Here is a 21,083-nt window from a genome sequence, read left to right as displayed (position 1 = left end):
GCTCCGGCGTGTCCTGCTGCTCCACGTCGGCTCCGCTGCCAGTGAACTCCTCACTCCTTTGCATGGGGAGGGATTTTCATGTTCACCCTTGGTTGAGCTCACTAAAGAGCCCTGCAAACTTCAGGCTTGAAGCACCGAAATGCACCTTGTGTGTTACGTGCTGACATTGTGGCTGAGTTGGGAATGACGGCGGCGAGATGGGCGCAGGGTCAGCAAGAGTTTGTTTTGTGCCTTGGTCTGGCACGGTTGTTTGGCACAGCTTTACCTTGGGTTTGGCTGGCGTGTGGTTACCTGAGCCAGTCTGGTTTCACAGCTTCCCCCTCCTTCTCTCTTCCCATCTCTGCTATTTTTCTTCCTAACAGAGATCCAGGTGCCAGCAGCTGCTCTATCGCACATGGCAACCACGGTGCTATGGAACAGGCTGCCCAGGGCAGTGGTGGAGTCATCATCCCCGGAGGGGTTTGAAAGGTGTTTAAACAAGGTGCTTAGGGACATGGTTTCATGCTAGAATTAGGGTATGGTTGGACTCGATGCTCGTGAGGGTCTCTTCCAGCTGAAATGATTCTGTGATTCTATGCAGTGCCAAGGGGGTGACTGGAGCCTCTCGTCAACCCTCCCTGATATCAGAGCAGATTTAAAAATTGGCACTTTAAATAGGACTCTTGAGTTTGTGGCCCACACGCTGTTGTTGTGTTTGTCATTGTTTTCATGTCACCGCTGCTGAGGCAGCTCCAGGCTCCCCAAGAAGAACGTCAGGAGAAAGGAGAGCAGGTGCTTCATCCAGCAGTGCAGGACAGCTAGAAAGGGGTCGCTATGCTGCACTAGTTAGTATAATTTTAAATGTTATTTAGACTGCAAAGAAAAAGTTATTTATTTGTCTTGCCTGGTCTCCAGGGATGGTTCATCCACCACCTCTCTGGCCAACCTGGGCCAGGCTCTCACCACCCTCAGGGGCAGCAATTTCTTCCATATCTAGAGCGTCCCCGTCGCTCTCTGGGGACGCAGCTGGTTGCCGTGGCAGAGCCTGGTAGCTCTGCTGAGAGGAGTCGGGAGAGTCGGGTCTGTAAAGTGAAGGAAGGGGAGATGTTCAGGTGTTAAGTTAATAAACTGCTTACAGATTTGTGAAACGTGGATTTTCTTCCCTCTGAGCCTTACATTTGCTTGCATCAAGAACACAACTTTTGTGGCTTGGAGTGTCTTTAGAGTGACTTTTTTTTAGGACCTGATGGGTTTCACCTTATTCTCTTTGAGTCATCAGCTCTTCTCACTATCTTTTCTCTGAAATAAATAAAATAACAGCTTGACAGCTGTAATGACAAATGTGAAACCCAAATGATTTGAGCCATGATCCATCGAGCTGCGATGGCCTGCTTTACATTGCTTTTAATACATTTTATGTTTTGTGTGTAAATAATTAGATGTTAGGAATAAAAACTGTCTGTTTAATACATGCCATTGAAAACCCTGGGTGCTGTTAATAGGCTTAGTAATAGGTGACACCTCTTTGAAATATAATTCTTTTATGCATTTTAATAGAGTTCATGGTAAACATGCTGTGATAAGCAGACAGAAACTAATATTTCCTGCAGCCAGAATGCACCTAATTAAAATTAATTGATTTTAGAAAAAAATCATCACCGCTAAGATGTCCAAACTATCTTCTTCTTGACAAAGCAGCCGTGCTGTGGTGTTGGGATGCAGAAACCCGCCCGTCGGGCTGGTGTCTGACCCTACGCACTCTTGGAGATCAGGCTGCGCTGGGGATGCACTTTGGCTATTAAAATTGGTGTAATATATACAATTGCTTTGGGAAATTGGAGGTAACGAAGGGCACGTTCTCCAGGGGCTTCTTCAGAAGTTTATTTGCAGGTTGTTACAGTAACTCTGCATTTTGAGTGATTCAGCCCCATTCAGCCTGGATGCTGGGGAGACATCAGGCCCTTCAGGTCAAGGTGGGGTTTACTGCTGGTCTCTGCACCCCACAGGGCCTTCTGTTCTCTACCCCGGAATGTCTGCAGCACCCCCAAGACCTGGTGAAACTCTACCTGCACGAGTCAAACCGAGTCTACCGGGATAAGATGGTTGAAGAAAAGGATTATGGTACCTTTGATAAAATCCAGCTGGAGACGGTGAAGAAATTATATGACGTAAGTGTTGAGGTTCATAACTCTGATAATAACGTACGTGCTTACAGGAAAAAGGTTCCTTGGGCAAGAGAAGTTTGACCCAAGGTCTGCCAGTCTCTCACTTGCAGGGAGTGTGATGCTCTTGGTGGGACACCAGGAGCAAAATCTCTGTCAACTGCTTCCTGGGCTGCCAATGTTGGTATTTGGGTGAACGATGCTCTCCCTAAGGGCACCGGGGAGAGGAGATTTCGGCTCTGTGAATTAATTAAATTATTTTATTTAAATGTCTTGAGTCTTGTGGCAAAAGCAAAAGAGTCAGATCCCCAGTCTTGGTGGGAGTAAAGTGAGATGCAGGCACAAATCCCTAGTGCTTTCCTTTTTTTCCAAAATATCTTCCTAATGGAAGCTCTAGACCTGCTTTGCTTCAGTCCTGTCATCACCCGGCAGTGTTGCCATTGGAGTCCTGCAAATATCACAGTAACGCAGACAGTGCTTTTTCCTCTGGCTGTTAATCATTGTCCATGCAACAGTGTCATGCTGTAGGTGTTGCTGTGGGGCTTTTCTTGTGCTCACATTTTCTTAAGGTGATGAGTTCTTGTGATTTACAAAAGGTCCAGAGCAAGTATTGGGGCTTTATCCTTTCCCTTTCCTTCCCTTTTGTCGCTCTTTCCCCTTTTTCAACACACAGGTGCAGCTATATGGACATTTTTTGGAACATTGTGCTTCACTTGGAAAGATGACATAGAGCTGCAGTGTTTTCTCCTTTACTTCTTATATACCTTTTTTAAAAATTATTTTTAAATTTGACAGGACATTGAGGAAACTTTAGAGCAGACCAAGCGAATGAACATTTATTGCCATTTCGCTAAAGGCGTTGGAGAACCCAGCTACAGGCCAGTTCCGACCTGGGAGGAGCTGAACAAGATCCTTGTGGAAGCCTTGGGCAGCTACAACGAAGTCAACGCTGCCATGAGCCTGGTGCTGTTTGAGGACGCCATGTGCCACGTGTAAGGGAGTTTTCTGTCTTTATGCTCTCATTGTAGCTTTTATCCATGCAGATTGTTTCCATGGAGGTTTCTGGAGGATGTCGGTATCCATTATTAGAGCAGAAGGAGCTGGAGGTGTGCAGAAGCTTCATCTGCCCACGTGGTGTGTCCTGCACAAATACTGCCCTGCTTCTCCAGCTGCTGCTGGGGGGATCTTTTGACACTGTGAGGATGCGGGGCTGTCGGATGGAGGGTCAGCATGCTGCTGGTCGTTTGAAGTCTGGTTGCTGTTACATCTTTGGCCCTTGATGCTCTGCATACGGCACAGACGTTTATTGTACATGACATTGATCAAGTGCTTTTTGTCTTCACTTGACAGCCAGCCACAGAACTAGTTACACCAGGATGTCCCTAAATGCTTTCACAACTGGATTAGAGGCACGTTTACACAATTCTCAGTGGGATTTTCAAATGTATATAATGTGAGATTACGTGAATTCAGGCTACTAGTTTGAATGGACTGAGGCACTTAAATTGCCTGGATCCTTTGGAAAGCCTGCTTGCATTCCGATGCCTGGAGGTCCAGCTGGATTCCCTGTGGAAACTGGACACGTGGGACTATATGAAAATAGCGAGCCTCCGTTGATCATTATGAAGCTATTTACATGCCTGTGGTATGGATCGTGACACGTACCTCCAGCTCTTATACATGATTTAAATGCTTGTTGGGAATTCCACAGAATCACAGAATCCCAGAATGTCAGGGGTTGAAGGGACCTGGAAAGCTCCTCCAGTGCAATCCCCCCATGGAGCAGGAACACCCAGCTGAGGTTCCACAGGAAGGGGTCCAGGCGGGTTTGAATGTCTGCAGAGAAGAAGACTCCACAACCTCCCTGGGCAGCCTGGGCCAGGCTCTGACACCCTCACCATGAACAAGTTTCTTCTCAAATTTAAGTGGAACCTCCTGTGTTCCAGTTTGCACCCATTGCCCCTTGTCCTGTCACTGGTTGTCACCCAGAAGAGCCTGGCTCCATCCTCCTGACACTCACCCTTTAGATATCTGTAAACATGAATGAGGTCACCCCTCAGTCTCCTCTTCTCCAGCTCCAGAGCCCCAGCTCCCTCAGCCTTTCCTCACACGGGAGATGCTCCACTCCCTCCAGCATCTTGGTGGCTGCGCTGGACTCTCTGCAGCAGTTCCCTGTCCTTCTGGAACGGAGGGGCCACAACTGGACACAATATTCCAGGTGTGGTCTGATTTTTGGGGGCTGAAATGCAGACCTGGCCTCAGATAATTTCTGAAGATGAACCTCCCCTGTAAATCATAGTTTTAACTGATTTTGCCTGGAAACATTGTATCATGAAGAGCAGGTTTGTGACTAAGCGAGAAGGAAGCCGCTGTCCTGCTGCACGCTTGTGTGGGTGATTTCAGGTTTGCTGGACCTGGTAACCTAATGCAGTTACTCTCATGCAAATTAAAAAAATACATATATATATATAAATTTCTACTCCTTTTAACTAGCTGTTTAACCAGTTCTGTTCTAAGAGCTCAGCCATCTGTTCCTTTTGCGGTGCAGCGTGCTGGCTGTGCTGGGGCGTGGCTTCCCTTATAGTTTGGGCATTTACTTCTTTGTATTAATGAGTCATATGCAACCTGATGTCCATTGGTGTTTCTGCTTGCAGAAAGGTGACAGTAATTTTAATCTTGTGCTTCTTTTGCACTTTACATAAATTGGGATTTTCAACAAAACCTGTCAGTATCCCTCCAGTTAATATTGTGAGTAATCGGGAAGGCGAGGTTTGAGTATTCAGCATGATTTTCACTGGAGCTGAGTGATTTCGATTCAGCGCATTTGGAAATTGCGTTTTGCTGAAACACACAAATTATTCCATCTCCAACAGCTTATGGATGACATCTTGAATTTGTTGTGAAGTTTCTGTTGGGAAAAAAAAGTAAGGGAGTTAATGTATGTGGGGAGGTGGGGGACATGGGTCAGTCACCTCCTGACCCGGGGCTCATGGTGCCCATTCCCAACGCACACCCCGTGCCCTTGCTTTTGGGGACAGCCAGCTAGAGAATGAAAAGCAGGAACATTCCAGCTCTCCACACAAGCTGGATTGCTATTCTGGGTTTAATTTCACAATCTGTGGGAGTCTGCACATAGATCATAAGACGCTTGAGTTGTAATAAAGCAGTACAGTATTTCTTGCAGTCTTATTTGAAAAATTAATTAGATTAGTCTAGGAAAATACTCAGTTAAGTGAGTTGAATAAAGGCAGTGATGTCAAGAGGGGAATGGTGCTTGCATTTCAGACACCTGACAGTGAGGTTTTCACAGGTAGGATCCTCTAAACCTCCCTCACTTGGGATTTTAACGTGGGGATGTCAGCAATTGCTTAAAGAGAATAGACTGGGGGCAGAGCTCACTGTGCAACTCTCAAGGACAAGTGAACAGACCTGAAAAACAATAGCAAGTTCATTTTAAGTGTGACAAAATCTCACTCTTAATGGTGGCTTGGATAAATAATGTTGGACTGTATTTTCCAGACAGGTATTATGCTATTCCAGATGTATATGAATATGCTTTAATGCATAGCAGGACCCTTCACCTGAACATGAACCCAAAATGTTTTGTGAAGAGGAACCTTCACTGGAGAGGTGCACCAGAGCCATGAATTCTGTTCTCACTATTTGCATGTCCATGTAATGTGTTTTTTCCCTTGTCCTCCCTGCAAAGACATCCAGGCCTTCACCTTAAAATATTTCTATCCAGCAGGACTTGGCAGGTGGAAAAATATTGGACACAGTTTGAATCGCCACCAAACTATTTTTTTAATCAGCTACGTCCTTTGTTTGGGCCTCAGCAGAGATGGGGATTGATTGCTGACATGTCTCTTAGATTGACATTTTTCATCCCATTCAGACTACGGTTTCCTAGTGATTAAAATATATATTGAAAAGCAGTGGGCAGAGAATAAGAAAAATACTCTTATTAATGACAGATTTTATATGCTTCAATTTAGTTGCCGCATCAACCGGATCCTGGAGTCCCCCCGAGGGAACGCTCTCCTGGTCGGCGTGGGTGGAAGCGGGAAGCAGAGCCTGACCAGGCTGGCGGCCTTCATCAGCTCCCTGGAGCTTTTCCAGATCACGCTGAGGAAAGGGTACGGGATCCCTGACCTGAAGGTGGGTGACTCCTGGGGCTGAGGTGGAGCGGAAGGGAATAAAAAGCAGAACTTGCCCTGAAAACTTTGGGATCCCCAATTTAAGAAGGACAAGGAATTACCAGAGGGAGACAAAGATGCTGAGGGGTCTGGAGCATCTTTCTGATGAGGAAAGACTCAGTGAGAGTTGGGGCTGTTGAGCTGGAGAAGCTGAGAGGGATCTGATCAATGGATCAATATCTCAGGGTGGGTGTCAGAGGATGGACCAGACTCTGTTCAGTGGTGCCCAACGCCAGGGTGAGGGGCAACGGGCACAGACTGAAACACAGGAGGCTCCATCTGAACGTGAGCAGAAACTTGTTTGCTGGGAGGTGCCAGAGCCTGGCCCAGGCTGCCCAGAGCGGGTGTGGAGTCTCCTTCTCTGAGACATTGAAACCCGCCTGGACCCACCTGTGTGATCTGCTCTGTGACCCTGCGTGAGCAGGGCTTGGACTGGGGGATCTGCAGAGGGCCCTTCAGCCCCCACCAGGCTGGGATCCTGTGATTCTGTCTTGTTGCGTGTTGAATGACGCCATTGTGAAGACAGTAAAAAGCTCCAGAGACTATATGGGACTGCAGAGAGGAGCAGTGCTTCCCAACACATCTGTGGGGTGCAGACAGGCCTGATGTCCCCTGCCAGCCCTCTGAGCTGGCCAGACCCAACAACATCCCAGCCCAAGGCTCAGAGTCAGCGCTGGGCTCCGATGATAAACCCCTGGTGTGGACATTCAGTTAATGCTTGTTCAAGAAACCGTATTTGACTATTATTTCTAATTAAACCAAGATGTGGTAATTAGCTCATCTGTGAGGTGCCTGTTGTGGAGTGATTTGGAGGTGGAAAAGGAGCAGGAGAGAGCAGGAGGAGAGTTCCAAAGTCGTATCCAGTCCTTCCACCAGGATTTTGTATGAGGGAGGGACTGAGGGGATGGTGGATGGTTCACTATAGAGAACAGGTGCCTGTGCTTATATCTATGCGCAGGCTAGTGAGCACAGAAGTTACAAATCAACATTGTAAAATATCGTTGAAATGATTTTCAAGTATTTTAGCTGCTGGCAAAAGGATTCTCATCAGAAATGTTGTAAAAATCACAACCTCAGTAACTTCACGCCATTCTGCTCGGGAGATGCGATGGCCAATGAACCCTTGCCTTCCTTCCCCATCAGAGGCAGGGCCTGATGACCTGTAGTTGTGTACAGGTTGTTTTTGTCATGTTTTTGTCACGTCACACAAGCCTGATCCTCCATCCATTGGGTATTTTCAACTTTCCTCTGTGTTCTTCAGCCCCACTCGTACAATTTTCTAGCTCCTACCTGCCTATTCATTGAGAAAACCTGTGCTCCCATCTAGGAATATAGCTTGAAACCAGCATTAATAAACTTGTTTTCAAAGCATGTCTTTACTTCTGTCTGTGGAGGTGGAAGATAATTTGATGTTCCCTTCACTCTCTATTCATTTTCAAAGAGTTTATGAAATATGGAGTCATCTTTTTTTCTTAGATATGGAAGAGCAGGATGGTGACAGATTACCCTGTCTGGCATTGGCCCCTCGTGCTGTTATAATTGATCTAATTCAAATTTCCAGTGATGGAAGTAACAAATGATTCTTTTTGAGGGAGCGTGTGTATTTGCTGAATTTCTAAGAAAGTTTCTGGAACACAGGCCAGTAAATTCCTTCAGTGTCTCCCGCATGCCTTGTATCCTGCTTGGAGGGGCAGGAAGGAAATGATGGAGTTTGAGCGGGATGATGGCGTTTTTCCCGTCTCATGAACAACTTGGATTTCAAGAAGTTGGTGTCCTTCATCAGGAGGACACTGTGTCCTTCATCAGGACACTGTCCCCTTGGAGGTGAAACAGCTTTTCCATATGAGCAGTTTCTCTGTCAGCATCACTGCACTGAGTGGGACACTGAAGGGTGAGTCCCTGCTCAGACTCTGGAAAGGAATAAAACTGAAAACATCCCTGTTTGCACAAGGTGTCCTTCTCCTTTCTTCACAAGCAGAAAGAAATGTGTTGCAGCACCTCAGAAAAAAAAAAGAAAATTCAGGTATAGTTGTGAAATCAGAGAAATCTACAGCATGGGGACACCAAGGTCCAACATTTTCAGTGGCTGCTGTCCCTCCCAGTCCCTGTGGTGCTTTAATGTCCCCGTATAGTGACTTATTGTGCCCACAGTAAGCCTTTCTGAACTCCCAGGGCAGCCTCCACAACCAGGGACTGCACTGATGTCTTTAGCCACATCCATTGACCTCCAGGTGTTCCAGCTACAAGCATTTCCCTGTGTGTAGCGGTGCTGGCCAGGGCTTCTTTCTCTTTTTTTTTGTGTTACACAGACCTGGCCGTAACGTCAAGTCTTACTGGGTAAAGTCTTACAATGATGACAGCGATAGACTCCCCCATATAACCTGGCAGACTCAGCCATGAAGATGGAGAGTGGCCAAAGTGCAGTTTCACGCTAATTAATTGCCATTGCTTTATTCTTGGTTAATGGGAAGATTCTGAAATATCCTGCTTGTAGATGTGGTACCTACCTGAGTTTTGCAGAATGGAGGTGCACCCCCTAAGTCCTCTTGCTTTTCAACGTCCAGGCAGACCTGGCAAACCTGTACCTGAAAGCCGGTGTGAAGAACATAGGCATCGTGTTCCTGATGACCGACGCTCAAGTGGCAGATGAGCAGTTCTTGGTGCTGGTGAGTGACTTCTTAGCATCAGGTACCTCTGTCATTGCTTGATTTCCCCTTTCCCCCTTCTCAGTGTGGTTGTGCTCATGGTAGCATCTGTGGTTTTAGAATATACAGAAGGGCAATATATGAAGTGAGCTAGAAGATATGTGGGTTAAGTTCTGGACTAAAAGCCATGATAAGGTCTCCTTTGTGAGGATGTACTCCATCATCTGATAGTTTTTCTTTCTCTGATGTTGTGTACCTAGTTTTTCCATACTTCATGGTATACTCTCTACAGTTAAGAGACGTGTCTGTTGTGACATTGCAGCTGAGGACAGAGCCCAAGGAATGTATCAACAGATGAAGAGTTTGACCTGTGGATCTCATGCATCCACACTCTAGTTACCTAATAAGGTTTTTCCTGGCTGGAATATTTGACTGCAAGTTGGTGGATGGTACAAAGCCACCAAATGACCGTGTCTGTGTGCGTCACCTAGCTGCTTGTCCCATTGCAGTCCTTTTCCTCTTTGTTTTTCCATTAAAGTTTTTGAGTTGTTGCTTGCCCAAACAATTGCAGAATAGCCAGCCTACACACAGATGCTCTGTTTCGCTGCAGAACATGGCATGAGTATGTGTGGTGGAGCACTCCCCATGCAGGGCGCACTGCAGCTACAGCGCACGTGGGAGCGTGCGGCTGTGTCACCGTGACCGCAGGGGGTAACCCAGCCTGGGCATATTCCCCAGAGTCCCTGGAAAATCACTGCTACCAACTGCATGATGCTTTTTTCCTTATTTATGAGTCAGGAGTGGGAAGACTCCAGCTGGTTCGGGTGACCTCTGTGCATGGTGAGGACTGGAGAGTTGAAAGCACAGGGAAGCGATAGTTTGTGCGAAACTCCAGAGTTGACATATGTGGCTGTAAATTGGCCAGATGGTTTGAGCAGCAAACAATCTCTGCCTGTGATAAATTTGTAATCAGGAGTAAAGACAGGGGTTGTTGTGGAGGCTGGTGAGTAGCTCCTGTCACCTGTGTAGATGGCACAAATATCTCATGACATGAAGTGAAGCTCTGCAGTGTCCTGCAGCAAGGGGCAGGCCAAGCAGCCTGGTTTGGGATGTCCAGGTCATTTTGCGGTGGTTCAGAAAGGTGTCACATTTTCCTGTAGCTGCTATGTGGGGAAGAGGGGACAGATCAGAAGTCCTCACTCAGGGTCTGGGGAGGCAGCTCAGAATTGTGGCTGGACTGAGGACTGAAGAAGGGACCATGGGAGGGACCATGACAAGTGTAACAAGGGCAAGTGCCAGATTTTGCACCTGGGACACAGCAACCCTGGCTGTACAGACAGACTGGGGGACGAGATGCTGGAGAGCAGCTCCATGGAGAGCTCTGGGGGTTCTGGTCAGTGGCAAGTTGAACATGAACCAACAGTGTCCCTGGAGCCAAGAGGGCCCCGTGTCCTGGTGCATCCAGCACGGCACGGCCAGCCGGGCAGGGAGGGGATTGTCCCGCTCTGCTCTGTGCTGGGGCGGCCTCACCTGCAGCATTCACTGTGTGCAGGGCTGGGGACACAGGAGAAAAGGAGATAAAGCTACTGGAGAGTGTCCAGAGGAGGGACATGAACTTGGTGAAGGGTTCGGAGGGGAAGCCATATGAGGAGCGGCTGAAGTCCCTGGGTTTGTTCAGCTGGAGCAGAGCAGACTGAGGGCAGAGCTCATGGGGCTGCAGGTTCCTCAGCAGGAGCAGGAGGGGCAGGGCTGAGCTCTTCTCTGTGACAGTGACAGAGCCCAGGGAATGGCAGAAGATGTGCCAGGGAGGGCAGTGGGACATGAGGAAAAGGTTCTTCACCCAGAGGTGCTGGACGCTGAACAGGCTCCCAGGGCGATGTCACGGCCCCAGCCTGACAGTGTTCAAGGAGAGACTGGGCAACGTCCTCAGACACACGGTGTGAACTGTGGGGTTGTCATTGCAGGGACAGGAGTTGGACTCCATGATCCTTGGGGGTCCTGTCCATGTCAGGACGTTCTGTGGTTCTATGACCTCCCAAAACGTGACCTAGTGCCACCCAGCGGGTGCTGCCTGAGGGCTCTGGCTGCTTCCCGCTCTCTGCAGGCTTGTTTTTCTTACTTGTTTCACTTCTTTCCATCACCTAAGGAGCTAGAACAGAATATATATTTTAGACTCTCTTATAAACAAGCAGATATCTGATTAGTGTATTTTCCTAAGTAATTAGTGCTCATATTGACAGTATCTCACTCAATAATAATGATTTCAATCAAATCAGAAGCCAGAAGGGAAGTGAATAGGTGATAAATTAAGTAACCAGAAAAAAAAGAAAAATTGGCTGGTTATGTTTTTGGCAATCAGTTGCATAACTATTAACTTTAAAAAGTTTTTAAAAGATTTCTGACTTTTAAAATGTTTTGGTGATGTGGGAGTTATTTTACCAGCACTGGCAATGGCATTGAACAGCTGCAGGAACGGTACAGGTAACTAATTGATTTGCAAAACTGAAATTATTTCATTATTGTGTATAGCATATTAGGTATTTGCGATTTTTTTTTGTAATCTAATCAGCACTGTCGATCTGACAAAAATGGACTTTCTGTACTTTGGCTTTATTCTGTGTTTGTTTAGCTCATACTTTTATGAGAAATGTTGCTCTCACAAGGGCTTATTTTTTAGCAGAATGATGTTCTGTGCCACTTTGCTGCTGCTGGGGCCTATGGGCGCCTGGCACAACGATTTTTCTCAAGGAAGGGTTTTCCCCAAGGCCCTGAAGAGGGAGGCACCTGCTTCACTTTGCTCTGCGACTGCAACAAAATCCAGACCAGTAAACCCAAACCTGCCTTCTTCTCAGGTGAAATCCCTGATCTCTTCCCCGATGATGAAGTAGAAAACATAATCAACAGCGTGAGGAATGAAGTCAAAGGCCGAGGGCTGGTGGACTCCAGGGAGACTTGCTGGAAGTTTTTTATAGAGCGTGTTCGACGGCAGCTGAAGGTGAGACAGGCTGGGGGAGTTCAGGTCTTCGCCATCTGCCTTGGTGCAGGAGCATGGGGTGAAGATGCTTTGGACTGCCTGGTAGGAAGGTCAGACCGCAGCCTGAAAGGCTTTTCTGCCTGTTCATGATGAGAACTGTGATGCACTCAGCAAGTAGTACTGAAGTGCAGGAAATGCTCTCTGTTGCCATCACTTCTTGGGTGTTAGAAAGCACTATGGAAGTTGAGAACGTTCTCTTTCAAGAGCTGAGCAGGACCAGCCGCTCCCTTTTCAAAGCCGGGCACAGGGGTGCATCAGGACGAGGTCTTGCTGCTTGAAAGAGCTGCTGAAGGGATCAGTGTTCATGTTGTTGGGGTTCCATTGCCAGAAGAAATGAAGTATTATGTTAAAAACAGAGTGCTGGAAACTGAGTGGCATGCAATGTGCCTACAGGATTTCTTCCAGCACAGCCCATAATCCAGCATAGAAAGGCCTTATGAATATGTCCAAAAGATCCCAGAACAGTTTCAGGACTATTTCCCATGTGTGCTCAGCTCACGGGGAAAGCACAGTGAGGCGCACAGGAGAGTGAGACTGTTCCAGAAGGTGTTTACCCCTCTGCAGCGCTGTTCGCTGCTGCCGGCACAGGGCCAGGAGCTGGGGAGGGCAGAGAGAAGCCTTGATCTTTGCTCAATGAAAGCATGTCCTCCTCCTTACTGCTCCGTTTGTGTTGGTGGGACACGGTCACTGAGATAGGGTGGCCCGTTGCTTTTTTGATGTGGGAAGGTACATGTTTAGGATGGGGAACAACTGGAAAATTAATTTTTGAGGGAAAATTTGAGGACCATGCCACAGTGTAGGTGCCCAAGGAGAGGGAATGCAGTCCTGCTCTTTCCCTCTCTGGGTGTAGAGGGGATTTTCTGATGAGTCCTGATGCTGTTTTGTGACTTTTCAGCATCTTGGTTGTCTTCTGCCTCCCGTCCCCTCATGGATCTATTCCTGTTATTGTGGTGCACTGGAAGGGCAGTGTGAATATGATTTACTTGAGGCTGATCCCTTCTCTTTTTTCTACCCTTCTCCTTAACCGTGTGTTACAGCAGATGGATGGGGTCAGCTAGGAAGTATTATTTATGCTTATAAATATCTCCAGGGTGGGTGTCAGAGGATGGACAGTGGTGCCCAGCGCCAGGGTGAGGGGCAACAGGCACAGACTGAAACACAGGAGGCTCCATCTGAACATGAGCAGAAACTTGTTTGCTGGGAGGTGCCAGAGCCTGGCCCAGGCTGCCCAGGGCGGGTGTGGAGTCTCCTTCTCTGAGACATTGAAACCCGCCTGGACCCACCTGTGTGATCTGCTCTGTGACCCTGCGTGAGCAGGGCTTGGACTGGGGATCTGCAGAGGGCCCTTCAGCCCAATCGTCTGGGATCCTGTGAAGAGGCTTTTGTACATGGACAGCTTCCTGAAACTTGCCTGGCCCTGACAGAAAAACGTAGAGGTGCCCAAGGCATATGCTTGAAGGTGCAGGAAGGATTTCTGTGTGTCTGTCCCCATGCGCAGTGGCCATGGCAGAGGAGCAGGAGCTCTAAGTTCAGCTACCTCTTCTGAAATGGAAACTAAAGTGGGTTTGTTACAGGCAGTTCTTTTGTGGCTTCTAAAAAACAGATCATGATGGAGGTGTTGACCCACTCTAGCGACATCTGAGCTAACAGCAGCCTGTCCTATGACACTTGCTAAGGTACCAGCCAGGGCTAACAAGTGGGAGAGGGATGATGCACTGAGTGAGATACACTGCTTCCCAAGCTGGTCCTTGCTCACATGTTGCTACTTCATTGCATGGTGGCATCTTGTCCATGTCCTTCTTTGTGGCCAATTAACAAAGCTTATATGGATTTATGAGCCACAGCGGGCTCACAGGAAAAGGGCTGTGATGAACAGTAGTGGTAGGTTTTGGTTCTTGGGTCTTATCTTGCTGTTAAAGCTGGTTGTGAGGCAACAAAGAGGAAAGGTACTTTGCCTTGTCCTGACTTTACGTCCTTCCAGAAGGAGTTTCCTGCTGGCAAAGGCAGAGCTTGTGCTGCCAAGAGGAGCTGTGGGCCAAGCGGCTGTGGGGCAGGAGGCTCCCAGCCTGCAGGAAAGGCAGGGGATGAGGGAAGGGATAAGGCTGGAGGAAGGAGAAATGGTGCAGGGCAGAGGGGATGCTGGGCAAGGGAGTAACAGCCCCTTGACCAGGCCCCAGAATAATGCAAAGAGAGACCCCCAGGGGCCCGCATACACTGCACAATTTGCTGCAACTCAGAAACTTTTAGCAGCTGGACTGAAATAAAAGCCTGAAAAGCAAAGGACCTGCTGCACAAAAATGCAATGAGTAGGGAAAATATATTCATAAATGCTTTTATTTCTGTTCTGCTTTGTTTTGAGGTTTCTCTATTCAAAAAATGTCTCACTCTGATAAAAGCAGATTTTGAGTTTGAGCCACCTCGACTCTTTTCAATGCTGCTTTCGGGGAAACAGCCCAGGTGGGCCTGTGGTCCTGCCAGGAGAATTTAGATCCATTCACTTTAATTCCTGGTTGCACCACTTGAATACAGATGCCAGTTCCCTGCTGGGCAAAGCTTTGTTTCACTGCTGAAGCAGGGAAGGGTGGTTTTATTAAAACCCAGCTTCAAGCTTGAAAGTGTGCCAGGCTTCTGCTTTTGACCATGGCAATGTTTAACACCACTGCTTGTCTTTATTGCAGAGAAAAAATGTGTTCACTGCCACATTACGTTTTTTTCCATGCCAGGCTTGCTGGCCTGAAGTGCAAGGGCTCAAGGACTGAGGTTGCTGTAACCTCAGCTGGTGCTGTGAGATCTTCCATTCATGGAATCCCAGCCTGGTGGGGCTGAAGGGACCTCTGCAGATCCCCCAGTCCAAGCCCTGCTCACGCAGGGTCCCAGAGCAGATCACACAGGTGGGTCCAGGCGGGTTTCAATGTCTCAGAGAAGGAGACTCCACACCCGCTCTGGGCAGCCTGGGCCAGGCTCTGGCACCTCCCAGCAAACAAGTTTCTGCTCATGTTCAGATGGAGCCTCCTGTGTTTCAGTCTGTGCCTGTTGGAAGTGGATGGAAGAGCCTGAGCTGGGCTGTGCAGCTGGAACCCCATGCCTGCTCCTGGCTGTGTCTTCTCACGTTCTCCTTCCCTGGGCTCTGCAGGTTGTGCTGTGTTTTTCGCCCGTGGGCAGCAAGCTCCGTGTCCGCAGCAGGAGGTTCCCTGCCATCATCAGCTGCACGGCCATAGACTGGTTCCAGGAGTGGCCGCAGGAGGCCCTCGAGTCTGTCAGCCTCCGCTTTCTGCAAGAAACAGAGACCGTGGAGGTGAGCACCTCACCCACTGGCATCTGGGGCTGCCATGGCCGTGCCTGGGTTTGGGTTCCTCTGCGGGGGGTGCTGGTGGCAGCCAGGTGTGACATGTCCCTCTGCTTGGTGCAAGCAGTGCCTCTCGCGATGGGGACAGCACTGCAGGGACAGCACTCACCCAGGACATCTGGGTGACCGTTCAGAGAGGAATTGCTGGTAACTCTCTACTGCTTTAGGATGAGAGAAAATGGCCTCAAGTTGTGCCAGGGAAGGTTCAGATTGGATATTAACTAAGGTTTCTTCCCCAAAGGGCTGTCGGGCATTGGAACAGGCTGCCCAGGGCAGTGATGGAGTCACCATCCTTGTGGAGGGGTTAGACAGAGATTAAGTTCTTAGGGCCATGATTTAATACCAGAGTTAAGTTATCGTTACACTTGATGTTCTCAAGTGTCTCTTCCAACCAAAATGTTTCTATGATTCTAATTAACTTAAGCAAAGCAGGTTTTTCAGAGAGGGGCACAGCCCTCAGCTGAAGCATGGCCGTGGGCACCATGTTGTGTTTGTGCACTGATAGCACTGCCAGACACACCACTGCTTTGCAAGCAAGAGCGGCAGCTTACAAATCGGTGCAGGAAATAACCTAATGCTTATGGTTATTGCAGGGAACATGGGCTTTGCTCTCCACAGGCGTGTCTGAGCGCCTGTAATTCTCAAGGGCAAAATTATGTCAAGTTCTCATTGATGACAACCTGCTGCTAGACTAAAAGAGATTCAGTTATGTTTATTTAGCTTTTCTGGGCAGGATTTTTGTAGAATAAAGTCTACAATGTTTCTTTTTATGTGTGTGCTTTCCCTATTTGTAGAGGAGAAAAGCCCAAATTTATGCTTGAAAGGCTGTTATTTTATAGAGCTTAATGCTAGAAAAATTGCTTGGAATAAGATAAAATATGAGATAAAAAGATATAAAAAGAGGTATACAGTACATGAACAGACAAAGTTATTTTAGAGATAACAAATGAAAAGGGATCAACTTAGATGTTCCAGCCTGGATTTTGCTGCAGCAGAATAAAATGTTAATAAATTCCTTTGTATATGGCACAGATCTGCACTACATATAGTTGTTCAGTTTGAAATATTTTCTCCTTGTCTTCTCATCTTACTTTTAGGATTCAGTGAAAGATTCAATAAGCAAATTCATGGCCTATGTCCACACAAGTGTCAACGAGATTTCGCGATTGTATCTGAGCAATGAGCGACGATATAACTACACCACTCCAAAGTCCTTCCTTGAGCAAATCAAACTCTATCAGAATTTGCTACTGAAGAAGGGCAAGGATTTAAAAGCAGAAATGGAGCGGCTGGAGAATGGCCTGGAGAAGCTCAAGAGCACATCTGCACAGGTAAGCAAACCCTTGGGGTTAAAAGCTGATGGGTTTTCGTGTTTCTCTGTTAGAGGCATCTCCTCATCCTGGTTTGAAGGAGAACTTTACCGGCTGGAACTGTGCAGAGTGTAAAATTTGCACTAGATCCTGGCTCTAGTCTGGTGTGAACTGGTTCTTTGAGGAGCAGGAGTTGGGTCTGTACTGGAAAGGAGAAGGGGAGGGATGTATATTCAGTCCCTGCTGCTGGGGTGGTGCCAGTCCCTGGTGACAGATCACAGGAACTGAAATGAGATAGGGATCCAACTGGCTATGTACATCTTTTAATTATTATCTTTCAGTTGTGACAAGATACCTTATAAAATAGAGGGAGATCAGTGATTTTTGGAGTAGCATCCAGGGGATCTACAATGACTTCAGCAAGAATCCTTTTAAAATATAGCTGATGGTCATTTTTCCTTGCATTATGCTGTCCATCTTTGAGGGAAACTACTGCGTGTCTGAAATGTAGACCAGCCATCCCCAAATCGCCCTGCTAAGGACCAGCACTGGCACTCTTGTGCAGTAAAGACTAGATGTTGTTCTGAGTATTTCACAAACCCCTCTGTAGTGACTCAAACTGCCTTTCAGAGCTTTGCTGTCTACAGCAGTTGCTAGCTCCCGTTTTTCTCTCCATTTCATATTCTATTAACTGTTTCAAATGTTCTCTTACAAGCTTCTGCTGTGGCAAATGGACCTCTCCTGAAGCTGCTCTGAGGAAATGCAGGGGGTTGGTGGGAATGAAGGACTAGCGGGTTCACTCCCTTCTGCCTATGTGCTCTGGGTAATGCTGCTGACATCAACAACGTCTGTCGTGCTCAGAAGGGTATGTGCCTCGCTGGAGGGTGATGTGTGGGCTTTATTAGTGCCTCTTGGCTCTGAGAGCCTGCGTCTCACTTGAGCACTTGCTTTCTTCATGGTGCAGGACAGGTCTTTGAGGACACAGAATGGGAGGGGGCATGTTTCATGTCCCCTTTGCAGGTTCTGTCATCTCCTGCGGAAGGATGGGGCTGCGGTTGAACAGCCAGTAGCAGAGAACACCAGTTAGAACCAGTGATGTCAACCAGAGCGACCTCACACCCACCCTACCTATGGGGGGAAATCATTTTGCTGACCTGTGCATTGCTGCTGGTTTTGGTGGTGTCCCAGTGATGGAAAATTTGTGTTAGGTCTATTTTTTATTGCAAGCAACTAATATGAAACCAACCTTTTGAGGGGAAACAAGTCCCTGTAGTGTCGGTCAAACATGGGGACCTTTTGTATTCTTCAGTTGTATCTGCATGTAGGTGTTTTGTTGGCAAGGGTTCTCTGACCAGCCACAGAAGAGGTGCTGAGGAGTGGTGGAGGGCTGGGGAGGAGATGGGGAGCCACAGCACCTTGGGGTCTTGTCTATTTTACTGTTGCGAGAAGGATAAAAGGAAGCGATGTTCATGTCTGGTTGGAGTAAGGCTGGGTGAGAAACGCCTGTTTGTGAGGTTCCTGAAGATGCAGAGCAGTGAGGAGAAATGTGTCAAATTTGAATCTGAGATTAGCACTGGGGGCCTAAAATTAAACACCTGAAATATCAGATGTGTGCAATAGTCAAAACTGCTGCCGAGTTGAAACAAGGGTGTGGATATTTAGCAGTAGTGAAAATCATACCAGAACGTTCAATCTTGTCTGAACTTTACACTCACCCATGGTTGGTCCTGGTGCTGAGGAGCTGACGAGTCTTATGTCTCAGGTGTGTCATCTCCAAGCTGTGTCGTGGTGCTTGAAAGTGATATGTTGTGGGTTGTTTTGGTTTTGTTTTTTTCTTTAAATTTCAAAGCAAAGGTGGAGGATTTCGATACCTGGGTGTGGCCTTACGTCTGAGGACTAGTGCTCCTGTCACCAGGATTCTCCAGTTTCCTGCTGCTTGGATGCCACGACAAGTTAATTATGAGTTTTATGCATTTCTATAGACCTTCCAGTGTGGCCTCAGCATGAGGGAGCTGTTGTGCAAATAGTTGCGGGGTACATTTTGACTTAACCATTCCAACTTCAAAATAACCTCTTCCCCCTCCTTTGACTTGTTTCCCCTCTCCACCCCTCGTCCCTGCTCTGGACAACTTGATACTGTTGACCAACTTTTCTTCTAAAGAAATGTTTTCCATTTCCTATGTTTCCTCACCATCTTTCCCTGAAGACAGCGACTGTCCTCAGTACCCTGAAAAGCAGGAGCCGGCTTCCAGTTATTAGGACATAGAAGACTTAGGAAGATGCATGGGATGAGTAATTTGTTTTTCCAAGTGATGTTCACCATGAAGAGGTCAGCGCTCTGTTCAGAGCTCATTGCTGAGTCATTTTTTGGATGACCTTGGTTAATATTGCATCACTGGATTCCAGATCCAAGTCTTGCTTGCTCTATCAATTAGTCGCTGACCTTTCCTTTTGGGTTTCTTCTTCCCAGTGCGATGGCCAGGTCCAGTTTGGTGTTATCTTTCAAAATCATTAGTTTATACCCCGTTCCTTTTGCTGCCATTTCAGGATCTATAGGCGTGCCTGAGATTTGCATGGCTTGGACTACTGAATGTATTAACCGAACAAAGCACGGGGTCATACGTGGCACAAACAGTAAACCCAGAAATGCACATACTATCATGAAGCCTATTTTCTTCCACCAGGCTCCCCCAAATAAGTTACCCCACCAATGGCTAGTAAGTATAGAATTCCACTTCTGTACTGGTACATGTGCAACGCGTTTTATCTCCTCTGCTATTTTCATTATGGCTTCCCCATCGTTATCTCTTTCCAAACAACACTCCGAAGTATTCAGTTTCCCACAGACGCCCCCCTCTCTTCAGCTAAAAGCCAATCTCACGCTCCCTGATTTTGGTACACTGCAGCTCTGGTCTGAGACAATTGTCTCGCTATGAGATTCGGTGCCTCAGCCGTCTGGTTGCTTATTATTTCAACCACTGCTTGCAACCGAATAATTTGGTTTAGCATATATATAGGGGTACGGGATCCCCAGTTTCCATCTTGGGCCCATGTGGCTGGATCATAGTATTCAAATATTCTTTGTGCAGGCCATTCACCATCTTTCCAAGTTTGCATTCCTCCTATGTGGCATTTATTAAACTCCTCTCTGTTTCAAGTTTTGTCTTGCACTCCCCCTCCATCTGAATAGCCCCTCCTACCAGCTTGTGTAAAACAGATGCTCTGTTCTCCCCTAGGGCAGGAGGCAGAGCCTACAGCGAGTCCACCTTTCTCTAGGTTAGTTGCTACCCATAATTTCTGCCCTTGGATTTCACACTTCTCCAATTTTGTTCTATCATAACATCCAGAATTAATACGAGTGTGATAATGTAGAACATACTGGGTTAGTCTTCCTATTCTCACACGCTCATAGCATTTGGTACAGTGAGAGAGTGAGAGAAAATGGAATGCTCTTATTGTGGAAATGTGGGATATTTACCCCGAGGACGGCAACTGTTAGAAATGACTAAAGGAGGAAAACTCAATACACTTTGGAAAATCAGAGGGGCTGAAAATATTTGTGGTGTTTCTTTTTTGTGGGGCAACTTGTTTAAATGGCAAAGGGGCATGTAATTGGTAAAGTAGGAGGTAATGAGGTCTAGTTTTTAGTAAAAACAGAAGCTACCCTATCCCTTCTAAATTCTACCCTAAAAAGATCTAAAACTGAAGAAAGAGTTGTAATAAATGGGGTAGCAGGGAGGAAGGAGAGACAATTATGAATAAATTCCTATCTGTGATAATAAGAATTAAAAGTGTATGGGGAAGGAATATATTAGTGGAAGATTCCCCAGCTTATTTATTAGAGACAAACGTTTTACAGGCTCTGGGTGTGGAAGCACAGTTACTGCCTGGGGGGGTGATAAGGAGAAAATTTGAGAGCTATTCTATTACCTGGAAGTTTGTGTTGGTTTTGGCCAGGGTGGAGTTAATGTTCTTTGTGGTACCTAGTATGGGACTATGTTTTTTGATTCGTGCTAAAAGCAGTGTTGATAATACAGAGATGTTTTTGGTACTGTTGAGCAATGCTTGCACAGGGTGGCCTGTTCTGCCTCCCACACTGCTCCACCAGCAAGTGGGCTGGGGGGAAGCGACAGCCAGTGGCACACTTATCTAAGCTCTTAGAGCCAGTGTCTTGAGTGTGTGCAAACTGCAGCAGTCACCGCTCTTCTGGTGAAAGAAAGCAGGAAATTAAACCCTGCTGCTTTCCTGAGGAGAGATGACAATGGGCTGCACCTCCTCATAGATGGGACTTCAGGGATAATTCAGGGGAAAAGACACAATGGGTGTGCCATCGTTGAAGGTGTGAGTGGTGAAATAAGAAACGGGCAGGTTACCTAATAACTGGTCAGCTCAAACATGCCAGCTATACGCT

At 47.2% G+C, this 21,083-nt stretch overlaps 1 long non-coding RNA gene and 1 pseudogene across 1 annotated transcript; both read left to right on the top strand.

Moving 5' to 3' along the window:
* LOC139825464 (uncharacterized) overlaps window positions 1–21,083 on the top strand; it is a 347,351-nt pseudogene that overhangs the window by 46,172 nt on the left and 280,096 nt on the right.
* Window positions 16,700–20,226, top strand: LOC139826700 (uncharacterized). Its single transcript, XR_011736856.1, has 2 exons — window positions 16,700–17,537; window positions 18,879–20,226. It is a non-coding gene; the product is annotated as an uncharacterized lncRNA (long non-coding RNA).

Source organism: Patagioenas fasciata, unplaced genomic scaffold (genome assembly GCF_037038585.1).
Source record: "Patagioenas fasciata isolate bPatFas1 unplaced genomic scaffold, bPatFas1.hap1 Unplaced_1, whole genome shotgun sequence".
Taxonomy (NCBI): domain Eukaryota; kingdom Metazoa; phylum Chordata; class Aves; order Columbiformes; family Columbidae; genus Patagioenas; species Patagioenas fasciata.
Note: the sequence above shows the minus strand (reverse complement) of the source record. Positions and strands in the feature narration are given on the sequence as shown.